A 17760-nucleotide genomic window follows, 5' to 3' on the forward strand; every position below is an offset into this window, starting at 1 on the left:
AAACTCGGTACCATTTTGAAGCGGATGAATGGGCCAACCTGCATGCAAATCGGCAGGTCGATAGACCTGAAACTTTTGGAGAAAAGCCCAGACGTAGCAGCCTATGCCCCTTCTTTCTCTTTTGTGCAGTAAGTCCCATAGGGAGGCCTGTCAGCGCCAACCCGCCTGGCTCCCATGTCTCGCAGCCTGAAGGTACCTTAATCTGGACGGATCTGGACAAACTCGGTACCATTTTGAAGCGGATGAATGGGCCAACCTGCATGCAAATCGGCAGGTCGATAGACCTGAAACTTTTGGAGAAAAGCCCAGACGTAGCAGCCTATGCCCCTTCTTTCTCTTTTGTGCAGTAAGTCCCATAGGGAGGCCTGTCAGCGCCAACCCGCCTGGCTCCCATGTCTCGCAGCCTGAAGGTACCTTAATCTGGACGGATCTGGACAAACTCGGTACCATTTTGAAGCGGATGAATGGGCCAACCTGCATGCAAATCGGCAGGTCGATAGACCTGAAACTTTTGGAGAAAAGCCCAGACGTAGCAGCCTATGCCCCTTCTTTCTCTTTTGTGCAGTAAGTCCCATAGGGAGGCCTGTCAGCGCCAACCCGCCTGGCTCCCATGTCTCGCAGCCTGAAGGTACCTTAATCTGGACGGATCTGGACAAACTCGGTACCATTTTGAAGCGGATGAATGGGCCAACCTGCATGCAAATCGGCAGGTCGATAGACCTGAAACTTTTGGAGAAAAGCCCAGACGTAGCAGCCTATGCCCCTTCTTTCTCTTTTGTGCAGTAAGTCCCATAGGGAGGCCTGTCAGCGCCAACCCGCCTGGCTCCCATGTCTCGCAGCCTGAAGGTACCTTAATCTGACGGATCTGGACAAACTCGGTACCATTTTGAAGCGGATGAATGGGCCAACCTGCATGCAAATCGGCAGGTCGATAGACCTGAAACTTTTGGAGAAAAGCCCAGACGTAGCAGCCTATGCCCCTTCTTTCTCTTTTGTGCAGTAAGTCCCATAGGGAGGCCTGTCAGCGCCAACCCGCCTGGCTCCCATGTCTCGCAGCCTGAAGGTACCTTAATCTGGACGGATCTGGACAAACTCGGTACCATTTTGAAGCGGATGAATGGGCCAACCTGCATGCAAATCGGCAGGTCGATAGACCTGAAACTTTTGGAGAAAAGCCCAGACGTAGCAGCCTATGCCCCTTCTTTCTCTTTTGTGCAGTAAGTCCCATAGGGAGGCCTGTCAGCGCCAACCCGCCTGGCTCCCATGTCTCGCAGCCTGAAGGTACCTTAATCTGGACGGATCTGGACAAACTCGGTACCATTTTGAAGCGGATGAATGGGCCAACCTGCATGCAAATCGGCAGGTCGATAGACCTGAAACTTTTGGAGAAAAGCCCAGACGTAGCAGCCTATGCCCCTTCTTTCTCTTTTGTGCAGTAAGTCCCATAGGGAGGCCTGTCAGCGCCAACCCGCCTGGCTCCCATGTCTCGCAGCCTGAAGGTACCTTAATCTGGACGGATCTGGACAAACTCGGTACCATTTTGAAGCGGATGAATGGGCCAACCTGCATGCAAATCGGCAGGTCGATAGACCTGAAACTTTGGAGAAAAGCCCAGACGTAGCAGCCTATGCCCCTTCTTTCTCTTTTGTGCAGTAAGTCCCATAGGGAGGCCTGTCAGCGCCAACCCGCCTGGCTCCCATGTCTCGCAGCCTGAAGGTACCTTAATCTGGACGGATCTGGACAAACTCGGTACCATTTTGAAGCGGATGAATGGGCCAACCTGCATGCAAATCGGCAGGTCGATAGACCTGAAACTTTTGGAGAAAAGCCCAGACGTAGCAGCCTATGCCCCTTCTTTCTCTTTTGTGCAGTAAGTCCCATAGGGAGGCCTGTCAGCGCCAACCCGCCTGGCTCCCATGTCTCGCAGCCTGAAGGTACCTTAATCTGGACGGATCTGGACAAACTCGGTACCATTTTGAAGCGGATGAATGGGCCAACCTGCATGCAAATCGGCAGGTCGATAGACCTGAAACTTTTGGAGAAAAGCCCAGACGTAGCAGCCTATGCCCCTTCTTTCTCTTTTGTGCAGTAAGTCCCATAGGGAGGCCTGTCAGCGCCAACCCGCCTGGCTCCCATGTCTCGCAGCCTGAAGGTACCTTAATCTGGACGGATCTGGACAAACTCGGTACCATTTTGAAGCGGATGAATGGGCCAACCTGCATGCAAATCGGCAGGTCGATAGACCTGAAACTTTTGGAGAAAAGCCCAGACGTAGCAGCCTATGCCCCTTCTTTCTCTTTTGTGCAGTAAGTCCCATAGGGAGGCCTGTCAGCGCCAACCCGCCTGGCTCCCATGTCTCGCAGCCTGAAGGTACCTTAATCTGGACGGATCTGGACAAACTCGGTACCATTTTGAAGCGGATGAATGGGCCAACCTGCATGCAAATCGGCAGGTCGATAGACCTGAAACTTTTGGAGAAAAGCCCAGACGTAGCAGCCTATGCCCCTTCTTTCTCTTTTGTGCAGTAAGTCCCATAGGGAGGCCTGTCAGCGCCAACCCGCCTGGCTCCCATGTCTCGCAGCCTGAAGGTACCTTAATCTGGACGGATCTGGACAAACTCGGTACCATTTTGAAGCGGATGAATGGGCCAACCTGCATGCAAATCGGCAGGTCGATAGACCTGAAACTTTTGGAGAAAAGCCCAGACGTAGCAGCCTATGCCCCTTCTTTCTCTTTTGTGCAGTAAGTCCCATAGGGAGGCCTGTCAGCGCCAACCCGCCTGGCTCCCATGTCTCGCAGCCTGAAGGTACCTTAATCTGGACGGATCTGGACAAACTCGGTACCATTTTGAAGCGGATGAATGGGCCAACCTGCATGCAAATCGGCAGGTCGATAGACCTGAAACTTTTGGAGAAAAGCCCAGACGTAGCAGCCTATGCCCCTTCTTTCTCTTTTGTGCAGTAAGTCCCATAGGGAGGCCTGTCAGCGCCAACCCGCCTGGCTCCCATGTCTCGCAGCCTGAAGGTACCTTAATCTGGACGGATCTGGACAAACTCGGTACCATTTTGAAGCGGATGAATGGGCCAACCTGCATGCAAATCGGCAGGTCGATAGACCTGAAACTTTTGGAGAAAAGCCCAGACGTAGCAGCCTATGCCCCTTCTTTCTCTTTTGTGCAGTAAGTCCCATAGGGAGGCCTGTCAGCGCCAACCCGCCTGGCTCCCATGTCTCGCAGCCTGAAGGTACCTTAATCTGGACGGATCTGGACAAACTCGGTACCATTTTGAAGCGGATGAATGGGCCAACCTGCATGCAAATCGGCAGGTCGATAGACCTGAAACTTTTGGAGAAAAGCCCAGACGTAGCAGCCTATGCCCCTTCTTTCTCTTTTGTGCAGTAAGTCCCATAGGGAGGCCTGTCAGCGCCAACCCGCCTGGCTCCCATGTCTCGCAGCCTGAAGGTACCTTAATCTGGACGGATCTGGACAAACTCGGTACCATTTTGAAGCGGATGAATGGGCCAACCTGCATGCAAATCGGCAGGTCGATAGACCTGAAACTTTTGGAGAAAAGCCCAGACGTAGCAGCCTATGCCCCTTCTTTCTCTTTTGTGCAGTAAGTCCCATAGGGAGGCCTGTCAGCGCCAACCCGCCTGGCTCCCATGTCTCGCAGCCTGAAGGTACCTTAATCTGGACGGATCTGGACAAACTCGGTACCATTTTGAAGCGGATGAATGGGCCAACCTGCATGCAAATCGGCAGGTCGATAGACCTGAAACTTTTGGAGAAAAGCCCAGACGTAGCAGCCTATGCCCCTTCTTTCTCTTTTGTGCAGTAAGTCCCATAGGGAGGCCTGTCAGCGCCAACCCGCCTGGCTCCCATGTCTCGCAGCCTGAAGGTACCTTAATCTGGACGGATCTGGACAAACTCGGTACCATTTTGAAGCGGATGAATGGGCCAACCTGCATGCAAATCGGCAGGTCGATAGACCTGAAACTTTTGGAGAAAAGCCCAGACGTAGCAGCCTATGCCCCTTCTTTCTCTTTTGTGCAGTAAGTCCCATAGGGAGGCCTGTCAGCGCCAACCCGCCTGGCTCCCATGTCTCGCAGCCTGAAGGTACCTTAATCTGGACGGATCTGGACAAACTCGGTACCATTTTGAAGCGGATGAATGGGCCAACCTGCATGCAAATCGGCAGGTCGATAGACCTGAAACTTTTGGAGAAAAGCCCAGACGTAGCAGCCTATGCCCCTTCTTTCTCTTTTGTGCAGTAAGTCCCATAGGGAGGCCTGTCAGCGCCAACCCGCCTGGCTCCCATGTCTCGCAGCCTGAAGGTACCTTAATCTGGACGGATCTGGACAAACTCGGTACCATTTTGAAGCGGATGAATGGGCCAACCTGCATGCAAATCGGCAGGTCGATAGACCTGAAACTTTTGGAGAAAAGCCCAGACGTAGCAGCCTATGCCCCTTCTTTCTCTTTTGTGCAGTAAGTCCCATAGGGAGGCCTGTCAGCGCCAACCCGCCTGGCTCCCATGTCTCGCAGCCTGAAGGTACCTTAATCTGGACGGATCTGGACAAACTCGGTACCATTTTGAAGCGGATGAATGGGCCAACCTGCATGCAAATCGGCAGGTCGATAGACCTGAAACTTTTGGAGAAAAGCCCAGACGTAGCAGCCTATGCCCCTTCTTTCTCTTTTGTGCAGTAAGTCCCATAGGGAGGCCTGTCAGCGCCAACCCGCCTGGCTCCCATGTCTCGCAGCCTGAAGGTACCTTAATCTGGACGGATCTGGACAAACTCGGTACCATTTTGAAGCGGATGAATGGGCCAACCTGCATGCAAATCGGCAGGTCGATAGACCTGAAACTTTTGGAGAAAAGCCCAGACGTAGCAGCCTATGCCCCTTCTTTCTCTTTTGTGCAGTAAGTCCCATAGGGAGGCCTGTCAGCGCCAACCCGCCTGGCTCCCATGTCTCGCAGCCTGAAGGTACCTTAATCTGGACGGATCTGGACAAACTCGGTACCATTTTGAAGCGGATGAATGGGCCAACCTGCATGCAAATCGGCAGGTCGATAGACCTGAAACTTTTGGAGAAAAGCCCAGACGTAGCAGCCTATGCCCCTTCTTTCTCTTTTGTGCAGTAAGTCCCATAGGGAGGCCTGTCAGCGCCAACCCGCCTGGCTCCCATGTCTCGCAGCCTGAAGGTACCTTAATCTGGACGGATCTGGACAAACTCGGTACCATTTTGAAGCGGATGAATGGGCCAACCTGCATGCAAATCGGCAGGTCGATAGACCTGAAACTTTTGGAGAAAAGCCCAGACGTAGCAGCCTATGCCCCTTCTTTCTCTTTTGTGCAGTAAGTCCCATAGGGAGGCCTGTCAGCGCCAACCCGCCTGGCTCCCATGTCTCGCAGCCTGAAGGTACCTTAATCTGGACGGATCTGGACAAACTCGGTACCATTTTGAAGCGGATGAATGGGCCAACCTGCATGCAAATCGGCAGGTCGATAGACCTGAAACTTTTGGAGAAAAGCCCAGACGTAGCAGCCTATGCCCCTTCTTTCTCTTTTGTGCAGTAAGTCCCATAGGGAGGCCTGTCAGCGCCAACCCGCCTGGCTCCCATGTCTCGCAGCCTGAAGGTACCTTAATCTGGACGGATCTGGACAAACTCGGTACCATTTTGAAGCGGATGAATGGGCCAACCTGCATGCAAATCGGCAGGTCGATAGACCTGAAACTTTTGGAGAAAAGCCCAGACGTAGCAGCCTATGCCCCTTCTTTCTCTTTTGTGCAGTAAGTCCCATAGGGAGGCCTGTCAGCGCCAACCCGCCTGGCTCCCATGTCTCGCAGCCTGAAGGTACCTTAATCTGGACGGATCTGGACAAACTCGGTACCATTTTGAAGCGGATGAATGGGCCAACCTGCATGCAAATCGGCAGGTCGATAGACCTGAAACTTTTGGAGAAAAGCCCAGACGTAGCAGCCTATGCCCCTTCTTTCTCTTTTGTGCAGTAAGTCCCATAGGGAGGCCTGTCAGCGCCAACCCGCCTGGCTCCCATGTCTCGCAGCCTGAAGGTACCTTAATCTGGACGGATCTGGACAAACTCGGTACCATTTTGAAGCGGATGAATGGGCCAACCTGCATGCAAATCGGCAGGTCGATAGACCTGAAACTTTTGGAGAAAAGCCCAGACGTAGCAGCCTATGCCCCTTCTTTCTCTTTTGTGCAGTAAGTCCCATAGGGAGGCCTGTCAGCGCCAACCCGCCTGGCTCCCATGTCTCGCAGCCTGAAGGTACCTTAATCTGGACGGATCTGGACAAACTCGGTACCATTTTGAAGCGGATGAATGGGCCAACCTGCATGCAAATCGGCAGGTCGATAGACCTGAAACTTTTGGAGAAAAGCCCAGACGTAGCAGCCTATGCCCCTTCTTTCTCTTTTGTGCAGTAAGTCCCATAGGGAGGCCTGTCAGCGCCAACCCGCCTGGCTCCCATGTCTCGCAGCCTGAAGGTACCTTAATCTGGACGGATCTGGACAAACTCGGTACCATTTTGAAGCGGATGAATGGGCCAACCTGCATGCAAATCGGCAGGTCGATAGACCTGAAACTTTTGGAGAAAAGCCCAGACGTAGCAGCCTATGCCCCTTCTTTCTCTTTTGTGCAGTAAGTCCCATAGGGAGGCCTGTCAGCGCCAACCCGCCTGGCTCCCATGTCTCGCAGCCTGAAGGTACCTTAATCTGGACGGATCTGGACAAACTCGGTACCATTTTGAAGCGGATGAATGGGCCAACCTGCATGCAAATCGGCAGGTCGATAGACCTGAAACTTTTGGAGAAAAGCCCAGACGTAGCAGCCTATGCCCCTTCTTTCTCTTTTGTGCAGTAAGTCCCATAGGGAGGCCTGTCAGCGCCAACCCGCCTGGCTCCCATGTCTCGCAGCCTGAAGGTACCTTAATCTGGACGGATCTGGACAAACTCGGTACCATTTTGAAGCGGATGAATGGGCCAACCTGCATGCAAATCGGCAGGTCGATAGACCTGAAACTTTTGGAGAAAAGCCCAGACGTAGCAGCCTATGCCCCTTCTTTCTCTTTTGTGCAGTAAGTCCCATAGGGAGGCCTGTCAGCGCCAACCCGCCTGGCTCCCATGTCTCGCAGCCTGAAGGTACCTTAATCTGGACGGATCTGGACAAACTCGGTACCATTTTGAAGCGGATGAATGGGCCAACCTGCATGCAAATCGGCAGGTCGATAGACCTGAAACTTTTGGAGAAAAGCCCAGACGTAGCAGCCTATGCCCCTTCTTTCTCTTTTGTGCAGTAAGTCCCATAGGGAGGCCTGTCAGCGCCAACCCGCCTGGCTCCCATGTCTCGCAGCCTGAAGGTACCTTAATCTGGACGGATCTGGACAAACTCGGTACCATTTTGAAGCGGATGAATGGGCCAACCTGCATGCAAATCGGCAGGTCGATAGACCTGAAACTTTTGGAGAAAAGCCCAGACGTAGCAGCCTATGCCCCTTCTTTCTCTTTTGTGCAGTAAGTCCCATAGGGAGGCCTGTCAGCGCCAACCCGCCTGGCTCCCATGTCTCGCAGCCTGAAGGTACCTTAATCTGGACGGATCTGGACAAACTCGGTACCATTTTGAAGCGGATGAATGGGCCAACCTGCATGCAAATCGGCAGGTCGATAGACCTGAAACTTTTGGAGAAAAGCCCAGACGTAGCAGCCTATGCCCCTTCTTTCTCTTTTGTGCAGTAAGTCCCATAGGGAGGCCTGTCAGCGCCAACCCGCCTGGCTCCCATGTCTCGCAGCCTGAAGGTACCTTAATCTGGACGGATCTGGACAAACTCGGTACCATTTTGAAGCGGATGAATGGGCCAACCTGCATGCAAATCGGCAGGTCGATAGACCTGAAACTTTTGGAGAAAAGCCCAGACGTAGCAGCCTATGCCCCTTCTTTCTCTTTTGTGCAGTAAGTCCCATAGGGAGGCCTGTCAGCGCCAACCCGCCTGGCTCCCATGTCTCGCAGCCTGAAGGTACCTTAATCTGGACGGATCTGGACAAACTCGGTACCATTTTGAAGCGGATGAATGGGCCAACCTGCATGCAAATCGGCAGGTCGATAGACCTGAAACTTTTGGAGAAAAGCCCAGACGTAGCAGCCTATGCCCCTTCTTTCTCTTTTGTGCAGTAAGTCCCATAGGGAGGCCTGTCAGCGCCAACCCGCCTGGCTCCCATGTCTCGCAGCCTGAAGGTACCTTAATCTGGACGGATCTGGACAAACTCGGTACCATTTTGAAGCGGATGAATGGGCCAACCTGCATGCAAATCGGCAGGTCGATAGACCTGAAACTTTTGGAGAAAAGCCCAGACGTAGCAGCCTATGCCCCTTCTTTCTCTTTTGTGCAGTAAGTCCCATAGGGAGGCCTGTCAGCGCCAACCCGCCTGGCTCCCATGTCTCGCAGCCTGAAGGTACCTTAATCTGGACGGATCTGGACAAACTCGGTACCATTTTGAAGCGGATGAATGGGCCAACCTGCATGCAAATCGGCAGGTCGATAGACCTGAAACTTTTGGAGAAAAGCCCAGACGTAGCAGCCTATGCCCCTTCTTTCTCTTTTGTGCAGTAAGTCCCATAGGGAGGCCTGTCAGCGCCAACCCGCCTGGCTCCCATGTCTCGCAGCCTGAAGGTACCTTAATCTGGACGGATCTGGACAAACTCGGTACCATTTTGAAGCGGATGAATGGGCCAACCTGCATGCAAATCGGCAGGTCGATAGACCTGAAACTTTTGGAGAAAAGCCCAGACGTAGCAGCCTATGCCCCTTCTTTCTCTTTTGTGCAGTAAGTCCCATAGGGAGGCCTGTCAGCGCCAACCCGCCTGGCTCCCATGTCTCGCAGCCTGAAGGTACCTTAATCTGGACGGATCTGGACAAACTCGGTACCATTTTGAAGCGGATGAATGGGCCAACCTGCATGCAAATCGGCAGGTCGATAGACCTGAAACTTTTGGAGAAAAGCCCAGACGTAGCAGCCTATGCCCCTTCTTTCTCTTTTGTGCAGTAAGTCCCATAGGGAGGCCTGTCAGCGCCAACCCGCCTGGCTCCCATGTCTCGCAGCCTGAAGGTACCTTAATCTGGACGGATCTGGACAAACTCGGTACCATTTTGAAGCGGATGAATGGGCCAACCTGCATGCAAATCGGCAGGTCGATAGACCTGAAACTTTTGGAGAAAAGCCCAGACGTAGCAGCCTATGCCCCTTCTTTCTCTTTTGTGCAGTAAGTCCCATAGGGAGGCCTGTCAGCGCCAACCCGCCTGGCTCCCATGTCTCGCAGCCTGAAGGTACCTTAATCTGGACGGATCTGGACAAACTCGGTACCATTTTGAAGCGGATGAATGGGCCAACCTGCATGCAAATCGGCAGGTCGATAGACCTGAAACTTTTGGAGAAAAGCCCAGACGTAGCAGCCTATGCCCCTTCTTTCTCTTTTGTGCAGTAAGTCCCATAGGGAGGCCTGTCAGCGCCAACCCGCCTGGCTCCCATGTCTCGCAGCCTGAAGGTACCTTAATCTGGACGGATCTGGACAAACTCGGTACCATTTTGAAGCGGATGAATGGGCCAACCTGCATGCAAATCGGCAGGTCGATAGACCTGAAACTTTTGGAGAAAAGCCCAGACGTAGCAGCCTATGCCCCTTCTTTCTCTTTTGTGCAGTAAGTCCCATAGGGAGGCCTGTCAGCGCCAACCCGCCTGGCTCCCATGTCTCGCAGCCTGAAGGTACCTTAATCTGGACGGATCTGGACAAACTCGGTACCATTTTGAAGCGGATGAATGGGCCAACCTGCATGCAAATCGGCAGGTCGATAGACCTGAAACTTTTGGAGAAAAGCCCAGACGTAGCAGCCTATGCCCCTTCTTTCTCTTTTGTGCAGTAAGTCCCATAGGGAGGCCTGTCAGCGCCAACCCGCCTGGCTCCCATGTCTCGCAGCCTGAAGGTACCTTAATCTGGACGGATCTGGACAAACTCGGTACCATTTTGAAGCGGATGAATGGGCCAACCTGCATGCAAATCGGCAGGTCGATAGACCTGAAACTTTTGGAGAAAAGCCCAGACGTAGCAGCCTATGCCCCTTCTTTCTCTTTTGTGCAGTAAGTCCCATAGGGAGGCCTGTCAGCGCCAACCCGCCTGGCTCCCATGTCTCGCAGCCTGAAGGTACCTTAATCTGGACGGATCTGGACAAACTCGGTACCATTTTGAAGCGGATGAATGGGCCAACCTGCATGCAAATCGGCAGGTCGATAGACCTGAAACTTTTGGAGAAAAGCCCAGACGTAGCAGCCTATGCCCCTTCTTTCTCTTTTGTGCAGTAAGTCCCATAGGGAGGCCTGTCAGCGCCAACCCGCCTGGCTCCCATGTCTCGCAGCCTGAAGGTACCTTAATCTGGACGGATCTGGACAAACTCGGTACCATTTTGAAGCGGATGAATGGGCCAACCTGCATGCAAATCGGCAGGTCGATAGACCTGAAACTTTTGGAGAAAAGCCCAGACGTAGCAGCCTATGCCCCTTCTTTCTCTTTTGTGCAGTAAGTCCCATAGGGAGGCCTGTCAGCGCCAACCCGCCTGGCTCCCATGTCTCGCAGCCTGAAGGTACCTTAATCTGGACGGATCTGGACAAACTCGGTACCATTTTGAAGCGGATGAATGGGCCAACCTGCATGCAAATCGGCAGGTCGATAGACCTGAAACTTTTGGAGAAAAGCCCAGACGTAGCAGCCTATGCCCCTTCTTTCTCTTTTGTGCAGTAAGTCCCATAGGGAGGCCTGTCAGCGCCAACCCGCCTGGCTCCCATGTCTCGCAGCCTGAAGGTACCTTAATCTGGACGGATCTGGACAAACTCGGTACCATTTTGAAGCGGATGAATGGGCCAACCTGCATGCAAATCGGCAGGTCGATAGACCTGAAACTTTTGGAGAAAAGCCCAGACGTAGCAGCCTATGCCCCTTCTTTCTCTTTTGTGCAGTAAGTCCCATAGGGAGGCCTGTCAGCGCCAACCCGCCTGGCTCCCATGTCTCGCAGCCTGAAGGTACCTTAATCTGGACGGATCTGGACAAACTCGGTACCATTTTGAAGCGGATGAATGGGCCAACCTGCATGCAAATCGGCAGGTCGATAGACCTGAAACTTTTGGAGAAAAGCCCAGACGTAGCAGCCTATGCCCCTTCTTTCTCTTTTGTGCAGTAAGTCCCATAGGGAGGCCTGTCAGCGCCAACCCGCCTGGCTCCCATGTCTCGCAGCCTGAAGGTACCTTAATCTGGACGGATCTGGACAAACTCGGTACCATTTTGAAGCGGATGAATGGGCCAACCTGCATGCAAATCGGCAGGTCGATAGACCTGAAACTTTTGGAGAAAAGCCCAGACGTAGCAGCCTATGCCCCTTCTTTCTCTTTTGTGCAGTAAGTCCCATAGGGAGGCCTGTCAGCGCCAACCCGCCTGGCTCCCATGTCTCGCAGCCTGAAGGTACCTTAATCTGGACGGATCTGGACAAACTCGGTACCATTTTGAAGCGGATGAATGGGCCAACCTGCATGCAAATCGGCAGGTCGATAGACCTGAAACTTTTGGAGAAAAGCCCAGACGTAGCAGCCTATGCCCCTTCTTTCTCTTTTGTGCAGTAAGTCCCATAGGGAGGCCTGTCAGCGCCAACCCGCCTGGCTCCCATGTCTCGCAGCCTGAAGGTACCTTAATCTGGACGGATCTGGACAAACTCGGTACCATTTTGAAGCGGATGAATGGGCCAACCTGCATGCAAATCGGCAGGTCGATAGACCTGAAACTTTTGGAGAAAAGCCCAGACGTAGCAGCCTATGCCCCTTCTTTCTCTTTTGTGCAGTAAGTCCCATAGGGAGGCCTGTCAGCGCCAACCCGCCTGGCTCCCATGTCTCGCAGCCTGAAGGTACCTTAATCTGGACGGATCTGGACAAACTCGGTACCATTTTGAAGCGGATGAATGGGCCAACCTGCATGCAAATCGGCAGGTCGATAGACCTGAAACTTTTGGAGAAAAGCCCAGACGTAGCAGCCTATGCCCCTTCTTTCTCTTTTGTGCAGTAAGTCCCATAGGGAGGCCTGTCAGCGCCAACCCGCCTGGCTCCCATGTCTCGCAGCCTGAAGGTACCTTAATCTGGACGGATCTGGACAAACTCGGTACCATTTTGAAGCGGATGAATGGGCCAACCTGCATGCAAATCGGCAGGTCGATAGACCTGAAACTTTTGGAGAAAAGCCCAGACGTAGCAGCCTATGCCCCTTCTTTCTCTTTTGTGCAGTAAGTCCCATAGGGAGGCCTGTCAGCGCCAACCCGCCTGGCTCCCATGTCTCGCAGCCTGAAGGTACCTTAATCTGGACGGATCTGGACAAACTCGGTACCATTTTGAAGCGGATGAATGGGCCAACCTGCATGCAAATCGGCAGGTCGATAGACCTGAAACTTTTGGAGAAAAGCCCAGACGTAGCAGCCTATGCCCCTTCTTTCTCTTTTGTGCAGTAAGTCCCATAGGGAGGCCTGTCAGCGCCAACCCGCCTGGCTCCCATGTCTCGCAGCCTGAAGGTACCTTAATCTGGACGGATCTGGACAAACTCGGTACCATTTTGAAGCGGATGAATGGGCCAACCTGCATGCAAATCGGCAGGTCGATAGACCTGAAACTTTTGGAGAAAAGCCCAGACGTAGCAGCCTATGCCCCTTCTTTCTCTTTTGTGCAGTAAGTCCCATAGGGAGGCCTGTCAGCGCCAACCCGCCTGGCTCCCATGTCTCGCAGCCTGAAGGTACCTTAATCTGGACGGATCTGGACAAACTCGGTACCATTTTGAAGCGGATGAATGGGCCAACCTGCATGCAAATCGGCAGGTCGATAGACCTGAAACTTTTGGAGAAAAGCCCAGACGTAGCAGCCTATGCCCCTTCTTTCTCTTTTGTGCAGTAAGTCCCATAGGGAGGCCTGTCAGCGCCAACCCGCCTGGCTCCCATGTCTCGCAGCCTGAAGGTACCTTAATCTGGACGGATCTGGACAAACTCGGTACCATTTTGAAGCGGATGAATGGGCCAACCTGCATGCAAATCGGCAGGTCGATAGACCTGAAACTTTTGGAGAAAAGCCCAGACGTAGCAGCCTATGCCCCTTCTTTCTCTTTTGTGCAGTAAGTCCCATAGGGAGGCCTGTCAGCGCCAACCCGCCTGGCTCCCATGTCTCGCAGCCTGAAGGTACCTTAATCTGGACGGATCTGGACAAACTCGGTACCATTTTGAAGCGGATGAATGGGCCAACCTGCATGCAAATCGGCAGGTCGATAGACCTGAAACTTTTGGAGAAAAGCCCAGACGTAGCAGCCTATGCCCCTTCTTTCTCTTTTGTGCAGTAAGTCCCATAGGGAGGCCTGTCAGCGCCAACCCGCCTGGCTCCCATGTCTCGCAGCCTGAAGGTACCTTAATCTGGACGGATCTGGACAAACTCGGTACCATTTTGAAGCGGATGAATGGGCCAACCTGCATGCAAATCGGCAGGTCGATAGACCTGAAACTTTTGGAGAAAAGCCCAGACGTAGCAGCCTATGCCCCTTCTTTCTCTTTTGTGCAGTAAGTCCCATAGGGAGGCCTGTCAGCGCCAACCCGCCTGGCTCCCATGTCTCGCAGCCTGAAGGTACCTTAATCTGGACGGATCTGGACAAACTCGGTACCATTTTGAAGCGGATGAATGGGCCAACCTGCATGCAAATCGGCAGGTCGATAGACCTGAAACTTTTGGAGAAAAGCCCAGACGTAGCAGCCTATGCCCCTTCTTTCTCTTTTGTGCAGTAAGTCCCATAGGGAGGCCTGTCAGCGCCAACCCGCCTGGCTCCCATGTCTCGCAGCCTGAAGGTACCTTAATCTGGACGGATCTGGACAAACTCGGTACCATTTTGAAGCGGATGAATGGGCCAACCTGCATGCAAATCGGCAGGTCGATAGACCTGAAACTTTTGGAGAAAAGCCCAGACGTAGCAGCCTATGCCCCTTCTTTCTCTTTTGTGCAGTAAGTCCCATAGGGAGGCCTGTCAGCGCCAACCCGCCTGGCTCCCATGTCTCGCAGCCTGAAGGTACCTTAATCTGGACGGATCTGGACAAACTCGGTACCATTTTGAAGCGGATGAATGGGCCAACCTGCATGCAAATCGGCAGGTCGATAGACCTGAAACTTTTGGAGAAAAGCCCAGACGTAGCAGCCTATGCCCCTTCTTTCTCTTTTGTGCAGTAAGTCCCATAGGGAGGCCTGTCAGCGCCAACCCGCCTGGCTCCCATGTCTCGCAGCCTGAAGGTACCTTAATCTGGACGGATCTGGACAAACTCGGTACCATTTTGAAGCGGATGAATGGGCCAACCTGCATGCAAATCGGCAGGTCGATAGACCTGAAACTTTTGGAGAAAAGCCCAGACGTAGCAGCCTATGCCCCTTCTTTCTCTTTTGTGCAGTAAGTCCCATAGGGAGGCCTGTCAGCGCCAACCCGCCTGGCTCCCATGTCTCGCAGCCTGAAGGTACCTTAATCTGGACGGATCTGGACAAACTCGGTACCATTTTGAAGCGGATGAATGGGCCAACCTGCATGCAAATCGGCAGGTCGATAGACCTGAAACTTTTGGAGAAAAGCCCAGACGTAGCAGCCTATGCCCCTTCTTTCTCTTTTGTGCAGTAAGTCCCATAGGGAGGCCTGTCAGCGCCAACCCGCCTGGCTCCCATGTCTCGCAGCCTGAAGGTACCTTAATCTGGACGGATCTGGACAAACTCGGTACCATTTTGAAGCGGATGAATGGGCCAACCTGCATGCAAATCGGCAGGTCGATAGACCTGAAACTTTTGGAGAAAAGCCCAGACGTAGCAGCCTATGCCCCTTCTTTCTCTTTTGTGCAGTAAGTCCCATAGGGAGGCCTGTCAGCGCCAACCCGCCTGGCTCCCATGTCTCGCAGCCTGAAGGTACCTTAATCTGGACGGATCTGGACAAACTCGGTACCATTTTGAAGCGGATGAATGGGCCAACCTGCATGCAAATCGGCAGGTCGATAGACCTGAAACTTTTGGAGAAAAGCCCAGACGTAGCAGCCTATGCCCCTTCTTTCTCTTTTGTGCAGTAAGTCCCATAGGGAGGCCTGTCAGCGCCAACCCGCCTGGCTCCCATGTCTCGCAGCCTGAAGGTACCTTAATCTGGACGGATCTGGACAAACTCGGTACCATTTTGAAGCGGATGAATGGGCCAACCTGCATGCAAATCGGCAGGTCGATAGACCTGAAACTTTTGGAGAAAAGCCCAGACGTAGCAGCCTATGCCCCTTCTTTCTCTTTTGTGCAGTAAGTCCCATAGGGAGGCCTGTCAGCGCCAACCCGCCTGGCTCCCATGTCTCGCAGCCTGAAGGTACCTTAATCTGGACGGATCTGGACAAACTCGGTACCATTTTGAAGCGGATGAATGGGCCAACCTGCATGCAAATCGGCAGGTCGATAGACCTGAAACTTTTGGAGAAAAGCCCAGACGTAGCAGCCTATGCCCCTTCTTTCTCTTTTGTGCAGTAAGTCCCATAGGGAGGCCTGTCAGCGCCAACCCGCCTGGCTCCCATGTCTCGCAGCCTGAAGGTACCTTAATCTGGACGGATCTGGACAAACTCGGTACCATTTTGAAGCGGATGAATGGGCCAACCTGCATGCAAATCGGCAGGTCGATAGACCTGAAACTTTTGGAGAAAAGCCCAGACGTAGCAGCCTATGCCCCTTCTTTCTCTTTTGTGCAGTAAGTCCCATAGGGAGGCCTGTCAGCGCCAACCCGCCTGGCTCCCATGTCTCGCAGCCTGAAGGTACCTTAATCTGGACGGATCTGGACAAACTCGGTACCATTTTGAAGCGGATGAATGGGCCAACCTGCATGCAAATCGGCAGGTCGATAGACCTGAAACTTTTGGAGAAAAGCCCAGACGTAGCAGCCTATGCCCCTTCTTTCTCTTTTGTGCAGTAAGTCCCATAGGGAGGCCTGTCAGCGCCAACCCGCCTGGCTCCCATGTCTCGCAGCCTGAAGGTACCTTAATCTGGACGGATCTGGACAAACTCGGTACCATTTTGAAGCGGATGAATGGGCCAACCTGCATGCAAATCGGCAGGTCGATAGACCTGAAACTTTTGGAGAAAAGCCCAGACGTAGCAGCCTATGCCCCTTCTTTCTCTTTTGTGCAGTAAGTCCCATAGGGAGGCCTGTCAGCGCCAACCCGCCTGGCTCCCATGTCTCGCAGCCTGAAGGTACCTTAATCTGGACGGATCTGGACAAACTCGGTACCATTTTGAAGCGGATGAATGGGCCAACCTGCATGCAAATCGGCAGGTCGATAGACCTGAAACTTTTGGAGAAAAGCCCAGACGTAGCAGCCTATGCCCCTTCTTTCTCTTTTGTGCAGTAAGTCCCATAGGGAGGCCTGTCAGCGCCAACCCGCCTGGCTCCCATGTCTCGCAGCCTGAAGGTACCTTAATCTGGACGGATCTGGACAAACTCGGTACCATTTTGAAGCGGATGAATGGGCCAACCTGCATGCAAATCGGCAGGTCGATAGACCTGAAACTTTTGGAGAAAAGCCCAGACGTAGCAGCCTATGCCCCTTCTTTCTCTTTTGTGCAGTAAGTCCCATAGGGAGGCCTGTCAGCGCCAACCCGCCTGGCTCCCATGTCTCGCAGCCTGAAGGTACCTTAATCTGGACGGATCTGGACAAACTCGGTACCATTTTGAAGCGGATGAATGGGCCAACCTGCATGCAAATCGGCAGGTCGATAGACCTGAAACTTTTGGAGAAAAGCCCAGACGTAGCAGCCTATGCCCCTTCTTTCTCTTTTGTGCAGTAAGTCCCATAGGGAGGCCTGTCAGCGCCAACCCGCCTGGCTCCCATGTCTCGCAGCCTGAAGGTACCTTAATCTGGACGGATCTGGACAAACTCGGTACCATTTTGAAGCGGATGAATGGGCCAACCTGCATGCAAATCGGCAGGTCGATAGACCTGAAACTTTTGGAGAAAAGCCCAGACGTAGCAGCCTATGCCCCTTCTTTCTCTTTTGTGCAGTAAGTCCCATAGGGAGGCCTGTCAGCGCCAACCCGCCTGGCTCCCATGTCTCGCAGCCTGAAGGTACCTTAATCTAAACGGATCTGGACAAACTCGGTACCATTTTGAAGCGGATGAATGGGCCAACCTGCATGCAAATCGGCAGGTCGATAGACCTGAAACTTTTGGAGAAAAGCCCAGACGTAGCAGCCTATGCCCCTTCTTTCTCTTTTGTGCAGTAAGTCCCATAGGGAGGCCTGTCAGCGCCAACCCGCCTGGCTCCCATGTCTCGCAGCCTGAAGGTACCTTAATCTGGACGGATCTGGACAAACTCGGTACCATTTTGAAGCGGATGAATGGGCCAACCTGCATGCAAATCGGCAGGTCGATAGACCTGAAACTTTTGGAGAAAAGCCCAGACGTAGCAGCCTATGCCCCTTCTTTCTCTTTTGTGCAGTAAGTCCCATAGGGAGGCCTGTCAGCGCCAACCCGCCTGGCTCCCATGTCTCGCAGCCTGAAGGTACCTTAATCTAAACGGATCTGGACAAACTCGGTACCATTTTGAAGCGGATGAATGGGCCAACCTGCATGCAAATCGGCAGGTCGATAGACCTGAAACTTTTGGAGAAAAGCCCAGACGTAGCAGCCTA

Source organism: Patiria miniata, unplaced genomic scaffold (genome assembly GCF_015706575.1).
Source record: "Patiria miniata isolate m_02_andy unplaced genomic scaffold, ASM1570657v1 HiC_scaffold_12, whole genome shotgun sequence".
In the NCBI taxonomy this organism is placed as follows: Eukaryota; Metazoa; Echinodermata; class Asteroidea; order Valvatida; family Asterinidae; genus Patiria; species Patiria miniata.